General features: G+C 49.6%; 1 protein-coding gene across 7 annotated transcripts in view; it reads left to right on the top strand.

The window, feature by feature from the left end:
• Positions 1 to 17,363, top strand: part of SLC24A4 (solute carrier family 24 member 4) — a 163,704-nt gene that overhangs the window by 10,468 nt on the left and 135,873 nt on the right. The window lies entirely within an intron of this gene.

Here is a 17,363-nt window from a genome sequence, read left to right as displayed (position 1 = left end):
CCCGCTCTCCCTCCTCTCTCTCTCTCTCTCTCTCTCTCTCTCTCTCTCTCTCTCTCTCTCTCTCTCTCTCTCTCTCTCACACACACACACACACACACACACACACACACACACACACCTCCCAAAATGAGATTACATACGATAAGTACAAAGACTTCTGGCAGCCAGGCAATACCCTGTCTCAGTGTGTAACAGCTCTTTCCTTCTCGGCGATGGCAGCTTGTCACGGGGAAGGCAGATGTGTGGATGTGTGGTGTCCCAGCTCACCGTTACTGGCCAGCCACGTGACCTATAGCGAGTTATATAATCTCTCTAAGCCTCAGGTTTTCTCTTTTGTAAAATGAGGATAGCAGCATTTCCTACCTGTCTCATAGGGCTGCTGCAAGCCTTAAATCCCATGATGAATTGAAATATTTAAGGGTACCTGGCACATCATTGTAATCATGGCTAACACTAGGGTACTATAGGCAGGTGCTGTTCTAGGTGCTTTCTGTGTATTAACTTCCTTGCTCCTCATAACAACCCTTTGGGTAGGTGCTGTAAGTGTCCTCATCTTGCAGATAAGGAAAAGGAGACTCAGAGAGGTTAAGTAACCAGCCCAAGGTCACCCAGCCAGCAAGAAGAGACAGGTGTATGGTGGGGGCAGGGAGAGAGAATTAACAGACTTTATTTTTATAGTAGTTTCAGGTTTACAGAAAAATTGAGGGGAAAATAGATTTCCTATATTACTTCCCCTCTTCCCAGCTTCCCCTGTTAATACCTTGCTTCCTGTGGTACATTTGTTGCAGTTGATGAGCCAATACTGACACATTATTATTAACCAAAGTCCATAGTTTACATCAGGATTCACTCTTTGTGTTGTACATTCTGCGTTTTGATAGATGTATAATGACATGTATCCACCGTTAACAATATCATACAGAACAGTTTCACTTCCCTAAGCATCTTCTGTGGAACCAAGGTTTTTAATTTGGATGGTGTTAATTGTGCGCCTATATCCTTATCCATAATTACGAATAAACAGGGTGGAAAAAGACAATTTAGAGATGAGGACTTCCGTTGCAATTCCAGACTCCATCACTGTCTGGCTGCCCCCTGAGGAGCAGGGAATGCCTATCCATCGTAACAGTAAACATCTGTGTGGGCTCCACTTCTTGGTATGTTTCTAATACCGATTTGTTTGCAGTCAAAAGTTTTGTTGTTGTTGTTGTTTGGCCTTTTTCGCCTTATCCAAACTATCGGGGCCATCTGCTAGCAATCTCGCCTCCTTGCCGGGCCATCTGACTTCCAGATTCTCCGCTCTTGACGCCACGCGGGCCTCCCGCAATCCAGAGAGCACCCACTCGGCTTCCTCTTGAACTCCGAGGATCATTCCTCTTGAGTTAAAAATGGAAATCATTAAGCATTGCCATGTGTTGCCTTGGGTGGAAGAGATCCAGCCGTTCAACTCAACAGCAAAGTCAGATGCTTGAAAAGGGTTTTTTTTTTTTAATTAAACATTGTCCATTATGAAGAAGCCATTGGAGCATAGCATTTTACTAAAAAAGAAGAAAAGTAAGTGTGCTGGAGTAATTTACAGTTTCTCCTGAAAGGACAGTGGATGTCCTCCTTGGGAAAGGAACAGAAGGTCACTGTGTGGCCAAGAAGCAAAGGAGCTCTCTGTCCGGTGGCTTGTCCCCTTGCACATGGGAAAGTGCCACCAGTTTCTGGGTCCACAGCTCCCTTTGCTAAGTCAGCACAGGACGGGGCTTCAGCTCTGGGTCTCATGAAATTGCACGAGAAGTTAACTGCAATGTGCATTTCTCGCCTGTCTACACAGCCTGTATTGTACTAGGCTCTGAAGCTGGAAGGGACCCAGTCTCTGCTGTCAGGGAGTGTGCACTGCGCAGGGGAGACAGCGGCTTTAATAACAGACAGGGCCACCTGTGGCAGATACCTCCAGAGGAAAGAGCACGGTGGTTCAGGGCAAAGGTGCCCTCCCAGGAGGAGGTGACATCTGAGCCCACCCTGCAAGGGTAGGAGGTGGCAGTGGAAGGACATTCTAAAGCAGAGGGCTCAGTGCATAGGAAAGTGCTGCCCGAGAAATCGCAGCAGCATCTCCTACCTGAGCAGTGCGTACTAGCAACCATGCACCGTGCTCATTGGCTGTCCGAGGGGAGAGAGAAAACAAACACTTCCTAACATTACCATGCACAATAGTTAAGTAATTAGGCTTTGGGGATTTAGCATGGAGTCAGTGCTCAAGCAGGGCTAGGTTGAATCGGATTACTTTTTTTTAAAAAGCAGACGGAGGTAGGGCTGGGCAGGATGCTGGGGCTGTCCACGATGAAGTTGGTAAACTGGCCCACGTTGCCCGTGCCCCAAGCCACAATTAAGGCATTCACCCCAATTCACAGGTTGTGCTGGGCCCAGTGCAGGTTGTAGTTAAGCTAACAGAAATATTTGCTAGTCTTTCTGCACTAGGCTGTGAGCTCCTTGAGAACACAGCTCTGTCCCCTGCATCTTTGGCTCTAGGACTGAGGCCGGAGTCAGGCATGATAAACTCAGCTTGCAGCAAATAGTGACTGGATGGACAGAGGCCCTCGTTCTACCTGTCAGGGAGGTGCGGCCCCCGAAAGCAGCTACTGTCTCCCTGGCTGTCCCCACTAGCCTGTTCATGCTTGGGGACAGATCCAGACAACCCAGCCAGGAGGAATTAAGAGATAAGAGCTCAAGGGTTAAGAACATGGACTCTAGAGTCAAACTGCCTGGTTTCCGATCCTGCCTCTGTCCTTAGTAGTTACGTGACCTTGAACTAGTTTCTTTATCTTTTAACCTCAGGGAAGGGGCAGGGTTTGTTTTGTTCACTGATACATCCCAAACTCTGGAAGGCGGCTGTGCAAGCGTGCATGCGTGTGTGTGTGTGTGTGTGTGTGTGCGCGCGCGCGTGCCTGTGTGTGTGTGTGTGCGCGCGCGCGTGCCTGTGTGTGTGTGCGTGCATGTGTGCCTGTGTGTGTGTGTGTGTGTGTGTGTGTAGGTGTATAGAAGCCTATACAGCACCTTCCTTACGGGGTTGTATGTGCTAAGTGTGTTAATCTATATAATGGGCTTACAAGAGGGCCTGGCACAGAGCAAGCACAATACAAATATTTGCTGCTAAAATTACTTCCAAAAGATAACTCGAATTGAACATAATTTTATAGGATAAATTTTTAGAATTGAAAGATTGAGGGTGAATTTTGAAAAGGCAGCATTTGCTTTATTTCAAGTAAAAAAGTTAAATTGATATCTGGGCTTATGTTTGCTTGTTACTCTTTGAGAACAAGAAGCTGTTGATGTTCTGAAGGGCTGCTGCTGAGACGGCGTAGACCATGCAGGCTGCAGTGGACCTCTGTGTGTGTTCCACATCTGGTCCTTTCTGTTGGTGAAGGGGGACCTGATGAATGAGATCTGGAATTTGGAGACCAGAGTTTGTGTTCTGGCCCTGACACAACCTGTGCATGAGTCACTCTGACTATTACAGCCTTAGTTTCCTGCCTGCAAAATGGGCATAATGATGATGCTATTTATCCTAAGGCTTTTTAGGATCAAGTGCTGTGCAAATATTATGACTGTTGTTTGCATAACTGTAGTAGATGCTTAACCCTTTGAAGAACATTCCTTCCTTGTGAAATAGAGAAAATCAGTTATTTGGGGCTTTTCAGAATTGACTCGAAAACCACAAATGGGATTTGGTGCAAGCACTGCTCATGGCCCGTGTGCAGCAAAACCCCCGTCGGTGGAGTGTCTGGCTAGAAAAGAGAGACACGGGAGGTCTTTTAGAACATCCTTTCAGATACCAGCTTTTATGACCCCCTCATCAGTTGATCTCATTTCATACTATAAATGTCTGACATTTGATTCCATTATACATGCCAAGTTCAGGGACCAGCCTTTTAGCCGGGCTGATCCCACGCTAGCTGGTTCAGCTCTGTGCCTAAGATTTGTGTTTATTAAAACAGTCACATGGATGAAAAGAATTACTTAGGAGGCCTTCTGTGGGCAGTTTCTCGGAGCTCAGGTAGGAAACCATTCTTGGGTTTGATATTTGGCTAGACGAGCATTCATGGAACGACACTGTCTGCTGAGCCCGTGGGGAAGTGAAAACTGACCTAGATGTGGATGCTGCCTCCAGGGAGCTTCCATTCCAGTTGAGAGGAGCAAGATACAAAACCGACCTGTAATACGAGGGGGAATATGAAGTGTTCCCATCCTGGGGGTAAGGACAGAGGAAGGACAGCTCAGTCCTAAATGGCAGGATCAAGAGTATCACGTCAAAGGGAGCCCCGGGGATGGGCCTGACACACACTCCCTTGCTGAGCCTTGCAGCAGTCCTGGGAGGGTAGGTGGTTAGGTATTATTGTTCTTGTTATTATATCCAGTTTACAGAAGATACAAGGAAGGCACAGCGAGCTTAACTAGTTTGCCTCAGTTCTCCTAGCTCGGAATTGGTTGAGTGGGGATTGGAACTCAGGCCACCCGTCCCCATAGCCTGTGTTCTTTGGGGAAGGAAGATGATGAAGGGTGCCCTGGCTAAGGGACAGTTAGGTCCTGGATAAGCTTAGGGCATAAGGTGTTTGGGCGGGTGTGGGAGGCCAGTCACCCTGTAACAAGCATGTTGGACTAAGAGCCTTAGACCCCCGAAGGCCTTTGTACCCTACCCTGGAGGCAGTGGGGGCCACTGACGGTTTCTGAGCAGCTCTGTGTTTTAGGAAGATGGCTCTGCTGGCAACGTGGGGGATAACTTCAATTAAGGTAATATGTGAACGTTCTTAGCATCAAGCCTAGGGAGCTTTATAGGGAGAAAACAAAGTGAAGACAGGGAGAACAGTTAGGAGCTATTGCAAAGAGATTTAGGCAAAAGTGATCGTCTTGTGCAGGTTGTGGAGGAATAGATGGAGAGAGGCAGCTTCTGCAGGACTTGGCAGATGTTGGAGGTAGGAGTTGTCAGTTCTGATCACAGATGCAGATAAATTGGTCCCAACACCACCATTTTCCAAGACGGGGGTGTGGGAAGCACTCCTTCCTTCTTTAGACTTGGACCCCTCTGCAGGGACCCTTGCCCAGAACCTTGTACGGAGCACATAGCCGGTTTCTTTCCTCCCTTTCATACTCTGAAGTACGCATCTGACAGACACTCACTGGCCCTCTGTGCCTGGGGCCCTGGTCGGTGCTGGGATACAGAGAGAAGTCCCTGTTCCCAACGAGCCCACAGGTGTAATCGCCTCGTGTGACCTAGAGTGACACTCTGATGCCCGGCTTGGCTGGAAGACGTCACAGCCGTGTAGCGTTCGAGATGTGCTTGGACGCAAGTGGGTGTCTGCTGGACATATGGGAGTGCGCCACCTTCCTCGTGCTGGGCGGGTGCCGCGATTGCAGAGATAGGGTGGTAAGAGAGCACCCGGCGGGATCAGGGACGAGAGTGGCGTCTTCAGCTGGCTTTGGGTTCAAGTCCTCGGGTGGGCGTGGTGGGCCCTGCGGCTGCCTCGCACCAAGCCCGAGGGGCGCTGCCTCTGCATCTGGCCCGTGTAGGGCGGCCCATGCAGTCTGTGGCCTCCGGGAGCACAGCCGAGAGGCGAGGGAGGTCGCCGCAGCCGCAGCCCTCGTGCTCCTCCTGCACGTTGCCTCCGGGTCGGGACGCCCAGTTTATGACACGTTTTCTATCAGCGGAGCTTAAGCCCCACGGGATTTTGCAGAGGCTTTTGCTGTAAGTGACACGTAGGCATTTAAAGAAAACCCATAGGGAAGAGTTTTTGAAATGTAGAGCGTTGGGGCTTCCCTGGTGGCGCAGTGGTTGTGAGTCCGCCTGCCGATGCGGGGGACGCGGGTTCGTGCCCCGGTCCGGGAAGATCCCACGTGCCGCGGAGCAACTAAGCCCGTGAGCCATGGCCGCTAGGCCTGCGCGTCCGGAGCCTGTGCTCCGCAACGGGAGAGGCCACAACAGTGAGAGGCCCGCGTACCGCAAAAAAAAAAAAAAAAAAAAAAGTAGAGCGTTTTACAGACTTAACAAAGGGAGGACTGTGGCCCTCTTTCTGGGGGACGGCCAGTACTCAGAGCCTCACCTGTCCCTCTCCTGCTTCTCTTCGCCCGCTCTGAGGATACAAAGGGCCAGCTGAGTGCTCGTCCTGAAAGAATTCGCGTCATCACGTGTGCGCGTGGTAGAGTGTCAGCAGCCCAGCCTCCCTTTGTCGCTTGGTGGCCTTTGTGTCTTACCTTATTTGGAGATGAACATCCAGGAACAGGGACCATTAACGTGCCATGTGAAATGCCCTCTGTGCTGAATGAGCTGCCTCTGGGTGGCTGATGACCTTGCCTGACCTGCACGGTGAGGACAGCGCACTGGGTGGGGGCCCGGGATGCAGGACCGAGCTTGCAGGACGTGGATCGGAGCCAGAGACGGGAGTCCCACTGTCGAAAGGCTGGCCTGCAGTCTGGAGGAAACCCATTACCAGAAAGAAGTGGAGCCTCGTTGGAGACCCGCAGGAGTGTCGATAAAGGTGATTAATGGAGTAGATAGAATGACTTAGAAGCAGAGATTAGAGCAGCTAAGTAGCTCTGGCTTATTAAGCCTCTGTCAAAGTGGGCTGTGTGGGGAAGGGGCACTTGACATTGTTTTGCAGTGCTTCGCTGGGTTGCAGGAGGCCGCACCTGGGGAATCCTCAGACCAGGAGGGGAAGAGCCAGGGGCAGCTTCCCTCCCCTAAGTGCCTCTTAAAGGAAACCTTGGCTTCTCAAACAGCCTCCCCAGGAAGGTAGAGGGAAGCCCCATCCCATGGGCTATTTAAATTAGATGGGGCAGTGCACTGGCGGGTTTATAAGAGAGCTGGCTGCAGAATAGACTGGCTGTGGTATCGCATCTTTTCTCTCATTTCTGGGTAATTCTTCTGTGGGCCTCGGAGGGGGAAGCCCTTGAAAGAATTGCTTTGAAATCTTCTGATCGTTTAAACCTTGCTTGTTTTCCCTTAGCCTACGAAAATTCCAATGTAGCATGGTGTGACAAGTATCTAAATGACTTGCGGGCTTTGGGTGACCCATATGCATTCAGAGGAAGAAAGAAAGAAGAGGGGGATTGGTATCTAATTTGCACACCACAGGCACTGGGCAGGCATTGCTGCTGCTTCCACGGACCCCCGAGCTCACAATGAACACTTAGAATCGCACAATGAAGTCAGAGGGCCCCCAAGAGATCACGGGGTGGGGGAGGAGGAGGCGCGTGTTGAAGCTCAGAGCCGTGCCTCTCCATCTTTAATGGGCCCACGGTCACCTGGGGACTTGGTTAAAATGCAGACGCAGGAGGTCTGTGGGAGGCCTGAGGCTCTGGGTTGATATCAGCACTGCTTCTTTGGAGTAGTGAGAGTAGAATCTGCCTGTTCTACGTTTGGGTCCCAGTGAGCTGAGCAGCCTTGGGCAAGTTACTTGGTCTCTCTGAGCCTCAGTTTCCCCATCAGTGAAATGGGGGCTATATTGCTTACCCAGCAGGGGTCTTAGTAGAATTCAATGAGATCATGGCTGTCAGCTGCTTTGCTTAGCGCTGTGACCTCTACATAGCCAGAGTTTGGATATGGAAAGCTTGTGCTTAGAGCTTGGTCCAGCATTCTCCAAGCTGCTTCGAGGAGCCCCAGTCCCTCAAGGTGGTCTCCCCCTCTACCCATCTCTTGCTCAAACAAGCGTTTGTGATTGGATAACTCTGGGGAAGACTTGTAAAGTCTGCCTCTAGTGGAGACCGATTGGGTCACAACAGCATATTCAAGGTTCGGAGATAGTCTGCAGTAAAGAAGGATTTAAACTTAAAAGTTTGTATCATGGAAAAGGACATAACATAAAAGTTACCATTTTAACCATTTTAAAGTGCAGGGTTTAGTGGCGTTAGGTGCAGTCCACGTTCCCGTGCAACCGTCGCCACCATCCCCTCCAGAGCTTTCTGACCATCCTGAACTAAAACTCCACACCCGTTAACCAGTGATGACTCGTTGCCCTCCCCCAGCCCCTGGTGACCTCCATTCTACTTTCTGAGCTTGACTACTGTAGATACCTCATCTAAGTGGAATCATGCAGTATTTTCCTCTTGTGTCTGGCCTATTTCACTTAGCATAATGTCCTCAAGGTTCATCCATATTGCAGTGTGTGTCAGAATTTCCTTCCATTTCAAGACTGAGTAACATTCCATTGTGTGTATAAACCACATTTTGTTTATCTATTCATCCATCATTGGACACTCGGTTGTTTCCACCTTAGACTATGGTGAATAATGTTGCTATGAACACGGATATACAAGTATCTGAGTTTTACACTTTTTTCAACCTAGTATTTCCCCAATATTGGTGGGGAGGCGTGTGGGTGGAAAAATGCTGAACAGTCCAACCCACTCTCCCCAACCCTGTATATTACAGCCCCGGTGGGACTCCCAGGTCTGGCCCTGAGGTCCTCAACCCTGACTGTGTTTTAGACTCACCCAGGGAGCTTTAAAAAAAAAATACCCATGCCTGGGCTCCACCCTGGACCAATTAAATGAGGATCTTTAGGGTTGGGACCTGGCCACAGGTATTCTCAAAGCTCCCAGGTGACATTAGTGAGTAGCCGGGGGTGGGGGGACTTGCAGAGGTGGACACCCAGTGGTGGCGCAGGGCAAGGGTGAGAACCGAGGTGCATCAAGCCCTAGGATGTCACGGGCTGTAGCCGCTCCACGAGTCTCCATCACCCAGATCGAGCTCCTGCCCTGGAACTCCTGCCATGGGTGCCTGAGAGCAAGGGCAGCCCTTGTGTTTGGCAGCCCCTTGGGCTCCCTTAAGTCCAGACCATATTGAAAAACGTCTGTTGTCCATCTCCGCTAGGGAGGCCCTATCCTCGGTGGGAGAGCCCAGATGGAGGCAGGCCCACGCCTGCATGAAATCACCGAGGCTTAATGCCGCAGCGTGGACCTGCCTCGGCGTGGCGTGCGGAGCTGAATGCAGATGAGGCGAAGCATTTCTGATTTTGAGGACACTTTTTGTTTACAGAGGGCAGCAGGAGCCGCACAGTTCAAATGTTTCTCAACTGGGAAGATCACCGTTGATCCTTCTTGTTACTTTGAGAGATTGAGTTTCTGGCCCTCATGCTGTCGGCCAGGTGGCCTGGGCTGGGACACACCACCCCTCCTCGAGACACAGGTTTTTGCCTCAGCTGGACTTGACCTTGGGAACCACAGTGTAGCGGTCTGCCGTCCCTGTTTAATTCCCAGGAACTGGCAATCTGGACTGCCCAGTCTCACTTTGGTCTGATGTGTCATAGTGTGGAGGAAAGACTTAAAGGCATTAAATTTTTTTTTTTTTATAGCATACCATGGGCCCAGGAGAACAAGCCAAAAGCCTGTTTTTGCTCCAAGTTAAGCCTTCCAGCTCGGTCCACTCTTTTCCGGGAGTGTATGATCCCGGGGTCTTTTGTAAGGAGATCCTCAACCCCAAGGAGATCACAGCAGCGTTTTGGCAGGTGCTGCCGGGCAATACACCTGGGAGGCTGGGGCGAGATGAGCTCCAGGGGGTCCGCTCCTTTCCTGGGCCCGGGAGCACAGTTTGCAGGAGCAGAGCTGGTGAACCCATGGTAACCAAGCCCACACATTCACTTCAAACCTAATAACCAGTTCCCAGCCAAGCTGCAGAGCCTGGGGACAAGAAAATCCCCTTCTGGTTCGGCGCACTGGACCATGGTGCCATGGGGCGGTGGACCGTCCCCCTCACTCTTTCCAGTTGGGGAGAGTGACACACTTGGTTTGAACAAACTGGCAGAAATATCCTCAAGCTGTTTCACTCCATAGAGATATACGATATGAAGGAAATGATTTTTTTTTAAAAAAAGCACCTCACAACAATAAGGAGTGATTTTGATTCTTGACCCTATCCTCCTTTTAGGGAGTCTTTATGGCTTTTTAATGACCGGGGTCTCCATCCACTATGCAGGCGGAGGCTAAAGGCTGTTTCTCCCTTTCTGTGTATGAGGCTCCTCCACCCCCATCTTCGTGCAGGCGTTCCTTTGACTTGGCTGTAAAAATCCATCACTAAGACTAGACCACGAAGCAGGGGTATTTGCCATTCTGGGTTTGAGAGGCAGCCTAGGATGCTGTGAGGGTGAGTTGGTCTGGGACTTCTGTGAGCTGCAGGCATTAGAGATTGATCATCTAGCAACTGGCTTTGCTGGCTGTCGAACGCACATCAGCTCACCCCATTCACGGTGCGGCTGCCTGTCTGGTTCATCTGTCAAAGGGAAGTCTGCGATTTCCCTTTCTGCTGCTTCCGTTTGCATATAACCCAGTGTCAATAGAGCAACAAGTGGCAGTGGTAACCCTGAAACTACTCAGTACACCCGATCCCTCACAGTTTGCTTGATATGGTTTGTAACGGCCCATCTGTTCGTTCACCTCTTTTCTCTCCCTTAACTGCATCTTGGGAGTTGTCTTTTGGATGCAATCTGTGTCTTAAATTGTAGTACCCGGTCGTCCCTTTCCGGGAGTAGTTGGTTCCTGGAAAGAAGTTTGCAGACTTATCAGCAATTCACCATCACTCTCCATTTGATTGAATAATCTTTATTTTGAGTTTAGCTAGTCCCCGAGGCTAGATTTTTTTTTCCCCTTAGCTTCTCAGACTGACTGGGTTCCCCTCTCTCACCTCTCCTGCCGCCTCTGGGCTTGAAGTGTGCTCAGGCGATGTGCTCACTCATTTATTTACTCATTTACCCAAGAAATTCAAGAGCCGCTGATGTGGGAATCACTTTGCCACGTGTAGATGAATCGAACAGGAGGAAGGCAAAAAAAAAATCCCCAAAGTTAAATGGAAATCTGGCTCTTTATTCCAAAAACTCATTCTCACATGAAACAAGCATTGCTTAAATGCCCACCCTATGGTGCAGAATACCGTGGGCGTATAACTCAATACCAATACCAATAACTAAGATACTCCCTGGGGATAGAGGGACATTCTGATCTACATACCTTCAGAGGCAGATGAAGCCATGTGAAGGCCCAGGGAAGCAAGAGATTTTTCCTTGTGGGCCTTCGTGGAGGAGCTGCCCTTAAAGGCGGCATGGACAACTTTAGACCCCGCAGATGGAGGGAACTACATGGACCCAGGCCCCGAGGTAGGACTTTCCGTGATGACTTGTGTTATTGTCCGCATTTACTTACTTCCAGACCTTCCCGTGGGGGGGCGGGGATGTGACTTGTGTTATAGGGTATTCAATCTATTGACATTGGACATGGACATGAAGCTTGCTTTGGCCAGTGGCACATGAGCAGATATGACTTACACTGTCTGAACAAAAGCCTTAAAAGCCGTGGTGTGTTTCTGCCAGCTCTTGCTCTTTTCCCTTTCCCACGAAGATGGCATGTCCTGGATGGGGCTTATCCTTCTGCCTGGGTTCTAGAACGGCAAGACGGGAGAAGCCAACCCATGACTGCCAGTATATGATGCAAATAAGAAATAGATGTGTGTTGTATGCCACTGGTATTTGGGGGCTGTTTGTTACCGCATCATAACAATCGTCTAATGAAAGTTGACCGATACAGTCTCAGTCCTAGAGTGGTGTGGTTTGCTCACATGTAGTATATAAGCGAGGGGGAGATTTGGGGAGGAGAGATTGTCCTAGAATCAGATGACAGCAGGTTTCTGTTGTCCAGCTGAGGAGTTTGGATTTCTTACAGAGGGAGTGGGAGTTGGGAAAGGCTTCTGAGCCAAGGATTGATGTGATGAGGAGTGTGCTTTGGGAAGATGACTCCAATCCCAGGACAGAGGATGGAGCTGGTTCTGGGGAGATGTTTGAGGTTGTTTGCGGTCCAGGCAGAAGGAGAAGAGGGCAGGGACAGTGGAGTAGAGACAGAATCCGATTTCAGAGACTAGGTCATTGTCAGATTAACAGAGACCTGGCAGCCGCCTGAAGGTGAGGGAGGCAGAGAGGCGCAGGGGCCAGGTTCTTGCTGGTGGGGGGGCTTTGTCTCGGTGGACCCTCCACAAGCTGGGGGAAGAGCTGACCTCGTGTGCCGCCATCTGGCCAGCTCACCAAGTGTCTGAGCACTGCCTGTGTCCAAGATGCTGCCTTTTGCCGTATCAAGACGAGAGGTCTGGGGAGACATGCCAGGCCTTGGGTGGACTTCAAGTTCACTCCCAGCTTTAGAACTTCCTAAAATTCTGCTGCTGCACAAACCATTGTGCAAACAGGGTAGATGTGAAATGGCATTGAACTAGGGCTGTGGTTCTTAACTTTGGCTGCTCATTAGACTCACCTGGGGAGATATAAAAAATCCTGATGCTGAGGCCACATCTCAGACAAATTAAGTCAGAATCTCTAGGTGTGGACCAGTCTGCAGTAGCTTTTAAAGCTCTCCTGGTGATTCAAATATGCAACCATGGTTAAAAACCACTGAGCTGGGCTGGGTGGGGGTGGCCTCTTGTTCTGGAAGATTCTGCAGGGAGATTTGGGGGCGTGTGTGGCAGATCCACGATCATTGGCACTGTGATATGCGACTGGGGCAGGGGGTGGTGCTGAATGACCTCAAGAGTCAGGGTTCCACTAAGCTACTTCCTCTGTAGTGTAAGCTACTTCCATTGCCAGAATGGTTCATTACGCAGCTGGACATAGCTTTAGTTTTAAACTTCTAAGAAAAGTGTCTTTAAAATGAGTGCTTTACAATGGACTCTGTGCATACTAAAAAGAGTGCAGGCTCTTCAGTAGGTTCTGATATCAATCTCCCATTTCTTCCTCGTGGGGAGTTAGTGATCACCCTTAGCCTGTGTGGTGATGGGAATTAATGTGATACATCCTTGATTCCATTCAGTGTCCCACAATGGGCTCATTCCACCTGGTTTGTGCTGGGAGGTACCAAATCTTTCAAGGAGCCAAAGGCACCAGCAGCCTGGTATGTCTCTTTGTGGGGTAAGACAAACACTAATGGCAAAAGGCAGAGTCAGGACAACTGAAGCTTCAAGGTAAAGTAGTAGCCAGGAGAAGATGAGGCTTCTCATTAGACAGTGAAATTCTCATTGTTTATGTTGTTTCCCTTTTTGGCTGCCAGGGAGCTGAAAGTTGTTTTATGCTCACTTGCCTTAGATTCCCTTAGACTTTATTTAAAAATTGTAATTCTCTAGTCCCTCTTTACCATTACTTCTCCACACTGCTACTCGACTTTCAGCTTTTTACTCTGATCTTGGTCCTTTTTTTGAAGTATTTGGCTTATAAACATACTTCTAAAGAAAATAAGTGCTAGACATTTTGGACATCACCCTGTGCTTCGATATCTGATTGGAAAAGAGTTGTTCTTATCATGTTCAAAGGAGTTGTTGGGATGTTGGAGCTTCTTTTGCAACCCTGACGTCTTCACAGATGAGGACCCAGGCCCAGGGAGAGGAAAGACTTGCTCAGGAGGTAAGTAAGACGATGAGATGGGAAGAGCTGGGCACTCGGCACAGGAGTCTGGGTCCTGGCTTCTCCATTTACTAGATGTGTGAACTCAGGCAGGTTTTAACCGCTTTGAGCTCTCAAATTCCTTATTTATGAGATGGAGACCATCCTAGCTTTGCAGGTTCGTTGTGGGGATTAGATAAGTTAAGGTGTATAAAGCACTTGGCAGTGTGCCCAGCACTTAGAAACAGACACAGTAGCATTTTTTATCACGATTATTGCTAAGTCCAGGGTCAGCAAACTCTTTCACTCTTTCTGGAAAGGGCCAGATAGTAAATATTTTAGGTTTTTTTTTTTTTTTTTGCGGTACCTGAGCCTCTCACTGTTGTGGCGTCTCCCATTGCGGAGCAGCACAGGCTCCGGACGTGCAGGCTCAGCGGCCATGGCTCACGGGCCCAGCCGCTCCACGGCATGTGGGATCCTCCCGGACCGGGGCACGAATCCATGTCCCCTGCATTGGCAGGCGGATTCTCAACCGCTGCGCCACCAGGGAAGCCCAATATTTTAGGTTTTTCAGACTGGTGTCTATGGCAATTGCTCAACTCGGCGATTATACGATGAACCCGTAAGTGTGTACGGATGTGTTGCAATAAAACTTTATTAACCCTGGGCTGTAGTTTGCGACCTGCTCTAGGTCACACAGCCAATTGGCAGTTTCCTGATTCCCAGTCTCTGGGGCCCCTTCCTCTGGACCCACACTGCACACCATTGGAAATGGAGACTGCACAGTAATTAGTTTGGTGTTGTCCAAACTATTGGTTTTTTGGGTTAATTTCTTTTCCCTAAGAGTCATACTAAGGCAGAGTTTCATCTTGAGAAATCTGAGACAGGATCAGTATGCCCCTGTATTTCCTCTGGGTTTCATCTTCTGATGTGCGTGGGAAAATCCTTTTGAAGCACATGGTTCTAAGGGCTCCCTTTGGTGAAGGCTAGTTGGGGCCCAGAGCCAACAAGGGATGGAGCCAGGCTCTTGTGAACGTGGGAGATTCACTACTGAGAATTTTGCACAGGAGTGACAGCCTAAGCTCGGGAAGGAAAGCAGGCGCTGTGTCAGCCCCTGACCGTGGCTTATGATCTGGAGTTACCAGCCCTCAGGGAGGTGGCAAATCATGCTGCAGCCTTGGGAAGGCTCATAAAACGAACCACTGCAAAACAAGAGGCAAAGAATGGGGACCCCGCATTCCAGGGAGGAAGGCTGGTGTAAGAATTACTGTGAATCCTCCCCTGCCCCCGCCATCTCCCAATTTTCAGTGTCCTAAATAATAAGTGACTGGATGACGTTTCTTGAGTGTACAGGGCAAGTTCTTTTTTAGTTTGTTTTTAAATTAAACTTTTAATTTTGAGAACTGTAGATTCACACAGTCTCAAGAAACAGTACAGGGAGATTCCGTGTATTCTTTACCTTGTTTTCCCTAATGGAGATATTTTGAGAAACAATATCACAAGATACTGACACGGATGCAGTCAAGATACAGAATGTTGGGCTTCCCTGGTGGCGTAGTGGTTGAGAGTCCGCCTGCCGATGCAGGGGACACGGGTTCGTGCCCCGGTCCGGGAAGATCCCACGTGCCGCAGAGCGGCTGGGCCCGTGAGCCGTGGCCACTGGGCCTGTGTGTCCGGAGCCTGTGCTCCACAACAGGAGAGGCCACAGCGGTGAGAGGCCAGCGTACCGGAAAAAAAAAAAAAAAAAAAAAGATACAGAATGTTTCCATCGCCCCAAGGATCCCTCCTGTTGCTGTAGGGCATTTTAAAATATAAGCTTTTATTTTATTTTATTTTTTTGTGGTATGTGGGCCTCTCACTGTTGTGGCCTCTCCTGCTGTGGAGCACAGGCTCCAGACACGCAGGCTCAGCGGCCATGGCTCACGGGCCCAGCCGCTCCGCAGCACGTGGGATCTTCCCGGACCGGGGCACGAACCCGTGTCCCCTGCATCGGCAGGCGGACTCTCAACCACTGCGCCACCAGGGAAGCCCTATAAGCTTTTATTGAATTTGGGGGCATTCAAATAAGGTAGCATGCCAGCAGAATGGTTCAAATACCGTCTGTGGCTGAGTCTTGTTTCCCATAGCAGAATGCCTACTTTCTGAATTATGGATAAAGGAGCTTTGTAACTGCTTGTCTTCCTAAGAGGCTGTTCTTGTGGGTTTGAGGATGTGCCATGGCACTGGTCCCACAGGGCAGACACTTGCCACTCAACCTGGTGGACATTTGGTCATAAGGAATCATTTCAGGAATGGTTGTAGAGGGGAAACTCGCTGAAGCTCAGAGTAACACATTTATAAACAATAGCTGCAGGTTTACGAAGGTATTGGACCCTGTTAAAGTCTCTGCATCTAGAAAGACAGTGGAGAGTCGTAACTGGTGAACTGACCTCTGTCATTTGATCATGTGAGGCTAAGTTCTTGTGGGGAATTGGCTACAGCGGCGGGTGAGAGGCAACTGCTGTTCAGCTCCCTTGCTGCCAGGTCATAAAGAGAGGAAGTGGCCAAATTCTGCCACATGCGGATGTACAACCATCAGTAAGATAAGTGAAGTTCTAACACACTGTCTTTTAAGGTATTCGGAGCACAACTTGAAGGGGAAGTTCAAGGTAGAATCGATGATATTCAAGTGTCAGGATTCAGTTAACCTTATAGTCAGGATCAGACAACCAGAACCCACCCAAGCCAACAGCCAGACTCAGACCATCTGGGGATCAGGCACCATCCCTAAGGATGCAGGTGGTAGGCTTCTCTTCCTAGTCACTGTGGGTGGGGATGACCTCCACAACATCTCAGCCTACCCACATGCCTTGAAGGCCACTGATTTCATCAGCGAGAGTCCATTTCTAACACCCAGTATGCTGATCATCCAATTAGGATTCTAGTTACCAGTATTCCCAACTCATTATGCAGATTAGCAGAGTCCCTGATGTTTATGGGAAATAGAGACAACTGAAGGACTTGGTGTTTGGCCATTCGTCATGCTAACTCACCACCCCTGGGGTGGGAATTCCAGATTAGGGCACTGACATCCCCTAGAGCTTAGCTGAAATCACACACACACACACACACACACACACACACACACACACACACAGTCTATGCCGAAAGCTCAGAGTAAATTAGAGATATCTTTAAAAAGTGGTTGCAGGACAGGCTGTGCTTCAGAATGCCACGTTTAACACGTATAGATTGTGGGACTCTGAGATTTTTAACTCAGAGGCTCTGTTTCCCCATCCATGAAGTGGGGATAAGACCTACCTCAGAGGGTTGCTTGTGGAGTTTAAGAAATGTTAGCTGCTATTGTTAAGTGAAAAAAAAAATGCTTCTCAGCTTTCTTCTGCATCCACTGGTATGAACAAGACATGTGCCCTTTAGAATCACTCTTAAGTGCTCCTTCTCTAATCAAAAAGTTATAGGCTTTGGGCTTCCCTGGCGGCGCAGTGGTTGAGAGTCCGCCTGCCGATGCGGGGGACGCGGGTTCGTGACCCGGTCCGGGAGGATCCCACATGCGGCAGAGCGGCTGGGCCCGTGAGCCATGGCTGCTGAGCCTGCGCGTCCGGAGCCTGTGCTCCGCAACGGGAGAGGCCACAACGGTGAGAGGCCCGCGTACCGCAAAAACAAACAAACTAAAGTTATAGGCTTTATTTTAGTTGGAGAGATGGGAATAAGAATGACAGGGGTTGGGGGGTAAATAGGAGGAAGGGAACTGGCATTTGAGCCCCTGCTCTTTGATCAGCACTGTTGTGGGTGACAGGGGACAAGAGCCCTGACCCCCAGGGAGAGGAGAGGCCTTGAACCAGGATTCAAGGGTGAGATGAACTATGAACAAGTGCAAGAGGCAGGCAGCGTACAAGGGGGTTGATCTCGTAAGAGAAAGCTCCCCCTAAGCAGGGCTGTTTGACTTGAGACACCACAGTAGACAAGGTGGGAGTTACCTCA

Source organism: Kogia breviceps, chromosome 3, assembly GCF_026419965.1.
Source record: "Kogia breviceps isolate mKogBre1 chromosome 3, mKogBre1 haplotype 1, whole genome shotgun sequence".
NCBI classification, from domain to species: domain Eukaryota; kingdom Metazoa; phylum Chordata; class Mammalia; order Artiodactyla; family Physeteridae; genus Kogia; species Kogia breviceps.
The sequence above is the reverse complement of the archived record's forward strand: the minus strand, read 5'-3'. Positions and strand labels throughout refer to the sequence as shown.